The 14,085-nt window shown below is 46.3% G+C and overlaps 1 protein-coding gene across 1 annotated transcript in view; it reads right to left on the reverse strand.

The window, feature by feature from the left end:
• The window catches only part of LOC142584564 (NADH dehydrogenase [ubiquinone] 1 beta subcomplex subunit 4-like), a 42,706-nt gene that overhangs the window by 21,457 nt on the left and 7,164 nt on the right, over positions 1-14,085 (reverse strand). The window lies entirely within an intron of this gene.

Below are 14,085 nucleotides of genomic sequence, written 5' to 3' on the forward strand. Positions count from 1 at the left end.
TATCCGCAAAAACCATCGCAGCCCCCCCAAATGCTTCCACCCAGCTAAAAAAAAATTGCCATAAAGTCTACCATCTATAACTCAAGGACACTGCGCTCATACAAGTAACTAATGATACAAAAAGCCTCTATGGCCCAAAATGCTGCAACTTTCAAACACTGGTGTGCGGCTGCACTGAGTCTTGAAAAGTGAACAGTGTGTTCTTCCTGGTGATACATTCACCGCGTATACCTTTCTGCGTAACAAAGGGGCGCAACAAATTTGTACAAGCACACTTTATGCAGTATATGCTGGATCTTTTCGTTGGCTAAAAAAAAAATTATGGGGTTCTACGTGCCAAAACCACTTTCTGATTATGAGGCATGCCGCAGTGGAGGACTCCGGAAATTTTGACCACCTGGGGTTCCTTAACGTGCACCTAAATCTAAGTACACGGGTGTTTTCACATTTCGCCCCCACTGAAATGCGGCCGCCGGGGCCGGGATTAGATCCCGCGACCTCGTGTTTTCGTTGGCTAGTGTGCCTACATAAGCTGGCCAGCATCCAACTGTTGATGCCTTAAAAATATTTTCACCCTGAGGCCAGGGTTCGGACAATATTTGACTCAAAATTCAAGGAGAGGGAAAACATGCACTGAAAAAGAGTGAAACAACCTTCTTAGTTGGAGCTAAGCCGCTGCTGAGTTGGACACACACTTTTCTAAGTTGGCTTTCCCATTGTAATCATGTGAATCACCTATTGCAGGATCGCTCCAGCTAAGGAAACAGTCGTGTTAAAGCCAAATAGCTGAAACTTGCTTTCCGTCACTCATTTCGAGAACCCGGGGCTTGAAAATGGAGCCATGATGGCGATGGTGTGAACCAACCAGCAAAACAACAAAATAGTGGCATGCCTTGGTCACTTAATCAGGCTTTGTCTAGCTCTACAATAGCAATGGTGATTTAACCGATCCTGTTGTTGGTAGCTGTGGACATGTCACATTGCAATCATTTACTGACACTCCCAAAGGAAGATTGAACTGAGAAAGGAAGATTGAGATTGAGTCCATGGCATAGTTGCTATGCAGAGTTCGTTACTTTGAATGTTCAAAGGTTGCCCCCAACCTCAGTTTATTTTCAAGGAGTTTAACAGGGGGGGTATTCTGTAAGAGTCCACCTAGTGGACTGTCCATTTTGGCTGCTGCTGATTGGCTAGGGCCGCTCGTCTTCTCTCTCGTACAGCTGCATCCAATCAGCAGCGGCCAAAATGGACAGTCTACTAGGTGGACTCTTACAGAATACCCCCCTGGAGCCCTTAAACACTTTTCAAGCCACCGTCCTTATGTTGCAAGTTGCGCAGACTGACTGTTGAAAATGTTTTTAGCATAGGTCAAGGCGTCAATATCGAAATATTTAATATTTTGATTGTGCAAACAAATCTCTACATTGCTGCCAACCACATTGTCACCCAGAGGTGCACACCAGAAGAATGATTGACATTGCCACTTGATTCTCCATGATTGGTTAAAAACAAAGCTGAAGATAACCACTGCACGCAGTAAAAACATGATAAATTAATATTTTATTTTTGTTTGCTCTACATTTTCTATTAAAGCAAACAGACACAGTCATGAAACAGAAAAGAAAAAGATCACTACGATGACAAAATATGTAAGGCACTGGCTGTTCTTTCACTTCTGCTATGGTGGCATAGGTACCTGTGGCCTCTGAGCACAAAAGCATGTGCTAGAATGCGCGAAGGTGCTTTTTTACCATGGTTACGGTGTTTTCAGCACACCGGAGTAACCACAGTCCATGAACATAGAACATGGAGGCAATCATGGAATGCGAACTTCCGCTACATAGGCGTTTTGGGCTCTTACCATGGCAGTGAAAGGTTACGTCAGTGGGTGAGAGAAATGGGGAAAGAGGACTGCAGAAAATTCGAGTTGAGGGCATGCATTTTTTTTCTTCAATTTTGAAATTAAATCGCTTGGCTGAATAACTTTGGACTGCATACCCCTATCGCTACCGTTCTTGTTGCATTTATCTCTGCAGGCACACCTACAAAACCTAAGACCAATAAACGGTGGCTTGAAAAGCGCCACCCTTTGATCTATTTTTCAAAGTTTAAGGGTTTTGAAGGATTTCGTGGAGGTGTACGAACCCTGCCTGAGGCACATTCAGAAGCTGCGTCTGTCAAGAATCCTGTTGCTGTGACAAGTGGCAGGATCGTGTACAGCAAAAGCAACCCAGACCCGACGTTTCAAAGTTTCAGCCTTCATTGTTAACGTTGTTGCTATAAGTTGAACGCACCTGCAATAGAGATTGCTACAAAAGATACTGGTGAACTTTGCCAAACCAGCATAAGCACTGTGTCAATGAATGAAATGGAGCACAAAGCCAGGAGACCTGTATGGTGATGTGGCAAAATGTAACTGAACAGGAGCATTATTTTCTGCTAACAAAGGCCTGACACATCTCGCATATGACACGTAGACTCAACATAAACACAAATATCATGCGTGCTGCTGTCCCAAGAAAGGTTTATCATCTGCAGCATGTGGAAAATAGCACAGAGAGATTTTGAAGTTTCTGCCACAAGATAAAAATTTAAAATACATTCTGGGGTTTTACATGCTAAAATCATGAATGATTATGGGTCATGACATAATGGGGAACTCCAGAATAATTTTGGCCACTTTAAATTCTTCAACGGGCACCCAATGCATGGTACACATTGTTGCATTTCACCTCCATTGGAATGATCCCATGAGCTCGTGCTTAGCAGCGCAACACTATAACCACTAAGCATACCTGACGCCCTAGCGAGATAAAAAATCGGGAGACTTTTTATTCGCGCCAGCGGGTGGGGGGTGGTTGCATTCACTGTTGTTTCAACTTCTGGTGGGACCGGGGGTTGAAACTTTCAGGCAGTGTTTAGCAGGGACCTTGCAGTAGCCGGCTTTGCTCACTTCAAAAATTGTCCGCGTAGCTTTGCTCAAAACATGGTCCAGACTGACGACCCTTCACTAGCAGCAAGTGTTGGAGGGTTGTGCTGCACATTGATGAGCGGAATTCAGTCGTAGTTTTTCGCGCCATGCTAAAATCTTCTCACACTCTGCCTTGCTATGCGGTATCACGAGTAAATTGAGCATCACCTAAGCAACTCGGTGAAACATGTTTTCCATCAGTGTTTTTCATTTTTCCAACCATAGACCACTGCTCGTCCCACCTTTCTTCATTCAGAATGTGCTCTTGGAGATTGTACGCCTGTAGTGTGGGAAAGCTCAGCTTTGAGAACATCTAAAGCATCTTCAGCAGATTCATTGGAACCTCGGGGCAGCTGCTGAGGGATACTCTGAATAAAAAAACAAAGACTCGAGAGCGATGCCTGTGAAATAAATTTCAGGTTGGCCACCTAAGCTTTCTTCTGAGTTGCATTTCAGAGTTGCGCCGACATCCATAACGCTTTGCCTCGTCGCATTTCGGAAACATTTTCCGTAGAAGAGGCCCAATGTAGTCGCTGACACTAAGGGGTAGGTTGTGTTCGACAAGGAATCCCGTAAACAGGCACTCCACCCGTATGACACTATTGTCACAGTTGTTCCGGAGAAAGTCCACTATGTTGTCTTGCTGCTCAGCAGTGCGCCATGGAAACGTGCAGTTTCAAGTCGCCTTCACCACCAAGTGCTGACATCGCATCCACACGTTGTACAAAATGCATAAGGTTCTCCTTTTCTTGATGTCAAAAAGCATGAAAATTCAGAAGTATAATATAGCAAAAATTTCTGCAAATACCTTTTCTTGGGCTTTGATAGCACATGGCATCCAGCACACGAGGATTGTAACTTTACACGGTGAAGCACATACACACGGCCTAGCCAACACTAATCATACACACAAGCAACAGCAACAAGATGCACCATGGAGGAAAGCCTGCAAGAAATGCTAGAGCTACATTGGCTCTGGCTTTGGTCCGCTTACTAGGCTCTTAGTCGGCTGCTTAGTCGATGATACCGTTGGCGCTAGTGCGGCCATTGTTGGTGATGCTGACGATTACAATGTGGCTTTAGATTTCACAGTACCGGTTTCGCAAAAACCATTATTGTGCAGAGACCACTTTTCAGGAGATATAAGACTGTGATTGTACAATCGGAAAGTTCAGTCAAAAATCAGGAATCGCCCAGGCAAATCGGGAGGGTTGGCAGGTATGACTAAGCCACCATGGTAGGTCGCTAGTAAATTATGTTCACGTGAGGCGACCCCTCAGTGCACTACTGCTAACCTTTGTGGCCCCCCTTCTCTTACACAGCCTCAGAGGTCTACCACAAAGGCCAACTTCTTGAAAGAAACTGTGTTTCATCCCTTTCCTCCCATGCGCACACAAGTGCACATGTACAGCTGCAGCAGGTGATCTATCTTCTCAGGCAGACGTCCAGGTACAGAAATTATATTGCATACACAAACCATTAAAAAGAAGCTCAGCAGAACAGCATGCTTCGAGTATTCCTAATGACACAGCATGGGAAGCTAATCTGATAATTGCTGGCCCAAGTGAATCACATTCTACAATGTACACATAAGAAAGGGTGCAGACCAAATACTAATACATTTACACGGAGCATGGCCTTTGATGATCACAGCAGGGCTGCCAACATGGAAAGTCAGAATTTTCCTACCGAACACCTGAAATTTCCCTATATTTACAAACATTTCCTTCACTTACCCCAAAAATTATGTAACACTAAATATTCGTTGTCTTCTTCGTCAGTATTATATAGCATTTACACCTAGCATAAATTTCACAAGAATTAGTTCTACGGGCTAAAACTGTGGCAAAAGCTAACCTGGCGAGATGAAATGTAACTGAGAGATCCAAACTCTCACAAGCCAAGAGTCAAGTGTTTATTTCGCACACCTGGTGCACCGAGCTGTCAGTGCTATAAGTGGGAGGTGCGCCGCTACATTGATTTTGCAATTTTTGCCATAAAGAATGTTCAAGTGCTCCAGTGTTCCCAGACAATCGTGCAACGAACCGCCAAACGGCTGGAGGAAATAACCCAAACAAGCCAAAGCCGCTGATAATCTGTGTTATGTTGGGGGGGGGGGGGGTGATCAGAAAAAAAGAAACTAAAACTCCAGCTACATACGGAGCCCGAAATTTCCCTCATAGTAGGGAGAATTCCCTTATCCCCCACAGACCTGAAAAGTGCCTTAATAGGGGAAATTTCCACTGAGTTGGCAGCCCTGGATCATAGGCACCACTGCCAGCTGCTCATAGTCCTGCCATTTGCGCCAATGGCAGTTGTGATGAATTACTTTAAGTTCACTTAATAATGGAGTTAGTCATCATCATCATCACCCTATTTTAAGTCCACTGCAGGACGAAGGCCTCTATCTCCGATCTACAATTGCCCCTGTGCTGTGCCAACCGATTCCAACTTGCGCCTGTGAATTTCTTAGTTTCATCACCCCACCTAGTCTTTTGCTGTCCTTGACTTCGTTTCCCTTCTCTTGGCACCCATTCTGCCACCCTAATGGTCCACCGGTTATCTAACCTACGCATTACGTGACCTGCCCAGTTCTATTTCATTCTCTTAATGTCAATTAGAATATCGGCTATGCCCGTTTGCTCTCTGATCCACACTGCTCCCTTCCTGTCGCAGAACGTTACGCCTATCATTTTTCGTTCCATCACTCCTTGTGCAGTCCTTAACTTGTTTTCGGGCTTCCTTGTCACTCTCCAAGATGTTAGCACCAATAGAATGCACTGAGGTACACCTTTCGTTTTAGTGATAATGACAAGTTTCTAGTAAGGATCTGAGTATGTCTGCTGTATGCACTCCAACCCAATTTTATTATTCTGTGAATTTTCTTCTCATGATCAGGGTCCCCTGAGAGTAACCGACCTAGGGAAAAGTATTCCTTTGCAGACTCTAGAGGCTGACTGGCAATCCTGAACTCTTGTTCCCTTGTCAGGCTATTGATCATAATCTTTGTTTGCTGCATATTAATCTTCAACCCCACTATTACGTTCTCTCTGTTAAGATCCTCAATCATTTAACTCGTTCCCAGTGTTGCTGAACAGGACAATGTCATCTGCAAACAGAAGGTTGCTGAGACATTCGCTGTTGATCCTTACTCCTAAGCTGTCTCAATTTAGTAGCTTGAATACTTCTAAGCAAGCAGTGAATAGCATTGGAGAGATTGTGTCTCCTTGTCTAACCCCTTTCTTTATAGGTATCTTCCTACTTTTCTTATGGAGAATTAGGGTAGCTGTGGAATCTTTGCAAACGTTTTCCTAGATATTTATGTAAGCTTAGAGTGGCACCTGACACCGGCTAAAACGCTGAGAACCAGTGGGGCTATACTAATCCAATTAGAAAGGCCCACTAAGTTCAACAACGACACTCCCTCACCAAAACAGGAACTGGCCTCCCTGGTGCAGTATTCAGCTACTACCTCCCTCATGATTCCTACAATTAACCCGTGGCCCTCAGACTCCAGCAGTTGCGAAGCACCTGACCAAGGCGGCGGTCAGACCTGCAATGCAGCAGAGGGTGCTAAGAATCTCTGGACCCCGACAGGCTGCCAACGGAAACAGACCCTTACAAGCTTTAACACCCGAACTTTTCCGAGTGAGGCTAGCTTAGCAGGACTCTTTCCGGAACTACCAGGCATTGTTTGGGATATCAGTGGCCTTAGTGAGGCTAGAACTGGTGAGGCTTATACAGTGCTGACTAATGGCCACATTCTCTGCTATAGAGGACTCCCACATAAAAAGTTATACGGGGTAGGATTCCTAATATATAAACACATAGCGGGCAACATTGACGAATTCTACAGCATTAATGTGAGGGTATAGACAGTTTTTTCGTAGGCGCCGCCATATTGTGAACGCAGTGGCGCCGCCTATGAGCAGCGCCATACTGGCTTGGGTGAAAGCGGTCTTTTGCATGGCAGGTATACGCTCGGCGGTAGGTTCTGCCATATGTTTTCGCGGTCGTGCGGTCTGTTTAGTATGCCGTGCATCGTCTACGTGGTAAACGTTTCTGTGAGACGTGCTGAAGTGGTTTAAGGCGTCATGGCCGGAATTTCTGTTGGCATTGAGGTGGACGGAACACGCAGCGCGATGTGTGCGTGCATATTTGAGCCTACAATCAGCCTCGGAGATCAATTGCGTATTTCTGAATGTTCCAATCACTAATGTGACCTTATTGCAGTATTATCCTCTATTTCTAAGCTGCGGTTTAGGAGCCATGAAACATACGCGACGATCGTAACAGCGTGGGTACCGTTCTACAACCGTGGGTACCGTGGGTACAAGCGTTCAAACTGTTCGCTGCAGGTTACATTGCGTGACTACTTGGTTCGATGGATGAGGTTTCCGCCCCTCAATAAAATATTTTTGGCAAGTAATAGCAGCATACCTTACAGTCTGAATTAAGCTTGTCCAGCAAAGGGACTGTTTACGAACTGCGCGAGCGTCCTAAGCAGTGGTAGGTGCTGGATTACAGATATCTTTGCTCTATATACCGCATGGTCCAAGCATACGGCTTCAGTGGTTATATAATTATAAATGTTGTGCGGCGTGACTATGCGAGGTCGTATTGCGGCGTTAGCCCGTTTTCTCTTGCTTTTTCAAGAAAGAGGCTGATAGCCAAATTTTTTTTTCGGTTGTGTTTGTTCCGTTCTCTACGACGCACTCACACGTATTACGGAAATTTTGTCCTCAAAAATAGGCATCGCATTCTTTTTATGCGATCCCTCTCATATATTATGGCTGTATACAGGCCAAAAAGGCAATGCCAAAGCGCACAGGTCACATATATATCATGCTGGTTCACCAACCGCAGTGATCTCTGTGTTGAGCAACGCCATCAGCCTCATGCAGGAAGGCTAGCGTAGACATATGGTAATTTGAAGCCTACTAGACTTGAAATGCGCGAGAACGATGCCGGTGCATCACAAATATTTGACAGCGCCTGCCGCTTAGATGTTTCGTGGTTGCCTTAGGTTGGCCGTGCACGAGCATGCGCTCTTATGCTTTATGTTTTACTCCCTACGCCAAGCGATCAGATAGTGAGCAGATTTACCATTTCATGCTGCTAATACAGAGACACCGGTTTTCTTTGTTGAATTAAAACCGATATAAGCAAAATAGTTCACAACACATAAACACACCGTGACTGATAATGTGCGTACGCCACGGCTGATAAAGCGCGTCACATTTTTGCTCCCCCAAGAGATATTTCCGCCTACTGTAGTTACCGATGCACCGAAAGGCTTCCCCGACGACCTTATATGAACAGACATGGCGTAAATTTCACAAAGTACCAGCTAAAACATCTCAAAGTCGTTCCGCAGCATGCGACAACAATACTTCCAAGCAGCGCCGCGCCGGATCGCCCAAGCCAGAGAGGAGGAAAGGCTCTCCGCGCGCCCCGTCCTCCTCGCCCGATGAAAAGGTCTATAAATAGTTGTAATAAAGCTTAATATGCTCCAACCTCCAGTCACGATGACGAAGTTTTATGAAGATGTAGAATTAGCCATGAGAAAAATGCAAACTCAGTATACTGTAGTAATGGGCGACTTCCATACAAAAGTGGGAAAAAAGCAGGCTGTTGAACATGCAATTGGCAACTACGGCGTCGGTTCTAGAAACACTAGAGGAGAAGTGTTGGTAGAATTTGCAGAAAGGAATAAGCTACGAATAATCAACACTTTCTTCCGAAAGCGTAGCAATATAAAGTGTACCTGGAAAAGCCCTAATGGTGAAACAAAGAATGAAACCAATTTTATACTTTCTGCGGATCCCAGCATAGTGCAGGATGTAGAAGTGTTACTTAGGGTAAAGTGCAGTGATCAAGATTCACCTGACTTTGAAGAAAGAAAGAGTAAAATTGGTCAAGAAGAAGCAGGCTAACCTAGATGCAGTAAGGATAAAAGCAGACCAATTCAGGCTGGTACTTGCAAACGAATATGCAGCATTAGAACAGTGCGATGTAGATGACATAGAACTAATGAATGAAACCGTAACTAGGCTGGGTTCAGAAGCAGCAATTGAAGTGGGAGGCAACGCACCAAGGCAACCAGCAGGTAAGCTCTCCCAAGCAACAAAGGACCTAATAAAGAAACGACAAAGAATGAAATAGTCCAACTCATGAGATCAGGTAGAACTTGCGGAATTGTCAAAATTGATCAACAAGGAGAAAACAAAGGATATTCGAAATTATAATGCAAGAAAGACTAAGGAAGCAGTAATAAATAGACGCAGCATGAAATCAGTGAGAAGAAAACTTGGCATAGGACAAGCCGAGATGTGTGCACTGAAAGATAAGCAGGGCACTATCATCAGCAGTTTCGAATATATAGTAAAAGCAGTGGAATAATTCTATACTGACCTGTACAATACCCAGAGTAGCCAGGATACCTCCATTGAAAGTAGTAATGAACAGGTTACAGAGGCTTCTATAACTTGCGATGAAGTTAGAATGACCGTAGAAGACATGAAATGACGAAAGGCGGCACGAGAAAATGGAATAACAGTCAATTTAATAAAAGATGGAGGAGACATCATGCTTGAAAAGCTTGCGGCCCTTTAAACGAAATGTCTCACGACTTATAGGGTCCCAGAGAACTGGAAGAATGCCAACATTATACTAATCCACAAAAAGGGAAATGTTAAAGATTTGAAAAATTATAGGCCCATTAGCTTACTTTCAGTACTGTATGAAATATTCACCAAGATAATTTCCGGTAGAATAAGGGCAACACTTGACTTTAGTCAAACAAGGGAACAGGCTGGCTTCATTCAGGAAGGGATGGCTCCCTTCAGGAAGGGAGCCTGTGTGATGGATAACATCCATGTAACCAGTCAGGTAATCTAGAAATCTGCAGAGTACAATCAGCCTTTCTACATGGCTTTCATAGATTACAAGAAAGCATTTGATTCAGTAGAGATACTAGCACTCATAGAGACAATGGGCTAAGTAATAGCTATCAACTTTGTCTAACCTCCCGAGAGTACAAAAAGAGCTCAAGGTCATAAATTGCATTTCAAGTCGGTTCTTATGGCATGCTACTAACGTTAAGAAGCATTTTGTTCTTTCTTCTTTAAGTGACACACACCACTGGCAGCACTTTCATGAGCGTGGTCAATCTCCTTGGTGTTCCGTGTGATAAAAATGCTTCCTCCATTTTCTGTCAACACTCCTTATGTACAAGTAACTGAAAACTTTCCTTGCCCACCGCTGCTCGGCCATTTCTATTAATCGCTCCTCAAATTCTATCTCGCTGCTAGCTTCCCTGCCCTCCACGGAGGAAGGAAAAAACTGAGGAGAAGCCCTGCCCACTCAGTGCGCTAAGAGAAAACTGTGGAGGAAATGACGTGGTAGTTTCTCCTTTCTTTGCCTTCTTTTTTCTTTTGCTGTAGCGGCTATGTTCTCGGGCCACAATGGCAGCTTTGTTATGGTTGTGCGCGCTTACACGTGTTGCTCCATAGGTTTCGTACCATGGCAAACTCGCTGCATTAGACTCCGTGTTTTGTTGCACTGTGTTATCTGGACCGTGCTCACTCGGATGTTGCTGTGGCAAGGTGGGACAGGATGAACTAAAACTCGTGAAATGAATGCACATGTAATGCAGTACACAATGCACCGTGCCAATGCAATGGCAATGTATGAGGGAATATTCATTAAAAATTTTGCCCTCTATGACGGAATCATGCTAACGTGCCATCACACGCTGAAACCGATGCATTTTGGAATCTGTACAATGAACACCTTACAGGTCAATGATTCCTGCTTTTGACAGCGCATGGTGCATTATTCAAGAATGCATAATACTGTTTTTAGAATTTTGTGTTCAGTAACAACTTGATTTTGTGCATATTTAAAGAAATGTTGCTCAACTGTTGCTTGTTTCTCGCAGTACTCGCGACAGCATGAACTCTTTTAAGCAGAGCGCGTTCGACGGCCATACACACCTCCACAGGTGTACCACAATACACATGCTGATAGAGTGTTACACAGAATATGTGCATTTTGCTGCCCTCGGCACCATGCGCCGGCCAGTCGACGCTTCATCCAGGAAGATGGGAAAGAAATGGCTGCTTTGACTTAAGGAACGAATCCACCCTACCGCAGGTGTATCTTATCTGTGCGCGCAAGGAAGTGAAGGTTTGCGAATGTGCTGAAAGAGTGAGCAAGGCTCCGCAGAATGTATGCCTGCTGTAATGAAGAAGAAGAGCACAAGAACAAGGCCAGCCAGATCGTCTGTATAATGCCTGCAGTGCAACCAGTGGGCCAGCCGGATCGCCAGTGCTTAGCACAACTGTGAGCCATTCGGGCAACCAGCTGTTCCTGCTCTGCGCCACCTGCCTTCTCGGTTACGAACAGACGCTACCATCTGAACTGTTTAGTACACCCCATTACACTGCGAACACATCAAGCGGCTGTTCCACGGTCGCATGTGCTGTTCTGCACTGTGCGCCGGCTATCACTTACCGTGAGAAGGCACCTCAGGCCACATTCATTGTATCTAATTGCGCAGTCAGAAATGACATTCTGCCTCCTCGCCGGCGCGCTGTGGTAGTGATGCGCAGCCACCCAAAATTTGTTCAATAAAGCACGACGATTTCTCAAGCCACAGCGAGAATACGTGTTTGTGCTCATAAACTCCAGATGGATTGCAAATGGGTTGATGTGCCTTATGTGTCTCCAGTGCATTCTTGCAGTGCAGTGCGAGAATGCGTACACTTTTTTTGTATCGTCAGGTGTCTAGCTCGCAAGTTTGTCTGAGAGCCCCAGGAAGTCCAAGCAGAGAAAAGGAAGTAGAAGGGAGCAATAAAGGTGATCTTTTTTAAAAATGCTCAAGAACTGGGCAGAGGCCTTTACCTGCGGTTGACGAGTACAGTTCAGTTGGCTGGGCTGATAAAGCATGTTTATGTTGATAAAAGCCAGTGAAAGCAGCGGATTCAATTTCACAGACCAATTTGCAAAGTTAATTATGAACTTCTTTCAACATGACGCGACATCACAAATGTCCTTTGGTTTAGGATTGCTGCAGAGCGCACGCATCATAACAGCCTGATTGCGCGTAGCGCGGCACGATTTCCCGAGAAGTGTAAACAAGAGAGAATTGGCCCGACAAGATGGCAGAGCAATGCTAATTTCCAGCTTCACATAGCTTCACAAAGAGTGACATCAGGGCTCCTCCTCAGTTTCTTCCTTCCTCCATGCTGCCCTCGAATGATGTCCATCCCATGTCACCCTGTGCCCCCTGATTTGGTGTATTAATTACCGTTGTTGGAATCGCACCGCTGGCACGTGTTGTTGGGAACTCGGCGCTGACGCCCGTTGTTGCACCTGGGTCGCAAGCCCCAAGGGTAGCGTTGGCCTGGCGGCCTGGGGCACAACTGGAAGCATCCGAAGGTCCCGGCAAAGCATGAGTCGACTGGTAACAACAAAACAACTTGTTTATTCTAACATCGCAAAGAGTTGGCGGTCAGGTCGACCGAAGTAGAGAGACGGGAGAGCACGTTACTCAACAGAAGACATCGGAGCCTCCCTTGGCGTCCGGGGGCAGCTGCTTTTATACTCTCGCAGTTGAGGGCAAGAAGGAACCCCTCTATAGACGAGCACGTGACTGTGACGCTCGGGCACAATGGGATGAGAAGGTGGCGCAGCCGTCGTGCCGGCGCCGTTCGGGCACAATGGGAAGAGAAGGTGGCGCATACGTCGTGTCGGCGCCGGTCAGACCCCCTCGCTTCACAGTTGGGGGAGCTCCTCTCCCCGGCTGCCGCGCTTCGACAAGCGTGGGCACCAACATGCACATACACACACACACGCACATGAAGACACGTGGCATTAGAACAGGCCTGGACGCGCTTGGCGGGGAGGCGTAGCGGCGCCGCCGAACGGGCCAAAATGTCTGCCGCTTTGAACGAAGCCCCGGCGTCCGTTGCATCCGCGCCGGCTTTACCGCGCGTCGTAGGCGAAACGTAACAGACCGCCCCGCCGGGGGAAGGAGATCCCGATGGTCAGGGGACTGCATCCGCTGTCCGGAGGGATGTCGCTCGATGATGCTCATAACCGAAGTCGGGCGTCCCTCGACGTTTCTTGAGCGCAGCGCACAGAGAAGGCCTCGTTCTCTCGTTCAGGTTCGCACAGGACACTGCAAAGTGACTTCGGGAGAGTTCACATTTTTGTTCTCGTTCCCGGCAAGCGTTAGAACTACGCTGAAACTCAACCGCTTAGTCAGCAAGCACGGCACAACCCTCACTAAGCCCTGCCAGGCTCTTTCCCCTTTTATACCACTGCCTAGTTCCTTACAGTAGTCTAGCAGCACTCAGAACGCGTCCACAAATTGGAAAATTGCACTAGAAAGCACATCATCACTTTGAAACACTAAACAAAAGCAATATGTTAAAAATCCTGCCTCAGGAAGAAAAACATCAGTAACAAACAATTTTGAGGCTGATTCCTACGTTAGGGGCTTCGACTTAAGCCATCGGCGTTACCGTTGAGACTCCCCTTTTTGTAACGCACCTCAAAGGAATATTGTTGCAAAGCGAGGCTCCAGCGCAGGAGGCGGCCATTTTTGGGAGAGATGGACTGCAGCCATTGGAGAGGGCAGTGATCCGTCTCAATGATAAACCTCGAGCCGGCTAGATAGCATGACAATTTCTGAACGGCCCACACGAGACACGCACACTCTTTCTCGGTGGCGCTATACGCCTGCTCACGACTGGTCAGCTTACGACTAGCATACAGGACGGGGTGTTCTACTTCTCCATTTTCCTGTTGGCACAGTACAACGCCCATGCCTCGCTCACTAGCATCGCACTGAACTACGAACCCTTTTGTGTAGTCTGGCGATCGTAGCACAGGCTGGCTTGTTAGGGCGCTCTTTAGGGCGCTAAAAGCTCTTTCCTTTGTCTCGTCCCAGACGACTGTTTGCGGCTCTGTCTTTCTTAGAGCATCCGTCAGGGGAGCCGCGATATCAGAGTACCTGGGGATGTACCTCTGATAGTAGCCGGCGACACCTAAGAACGACCGAATATCGGTCTTCGTGCGCGGTTGCGGGAAGTCTCGCACAGCGG

This window comes from Dermacentor variabilis, chromosome 6, assembly GCF_050947875.1.
Source record: "Dermacentor variabilis isolate Ectoservices chromosome 6, ASM5094787v1, whole genome shotgun sequence".
In the NCBI taxonomy this organism is placed as follows: Eukaryota; Metazoa; Arthropoda; class Arachnida; order Ixodida; family Ixodidae; genus Dermacentor; species Dermacentor variabilis.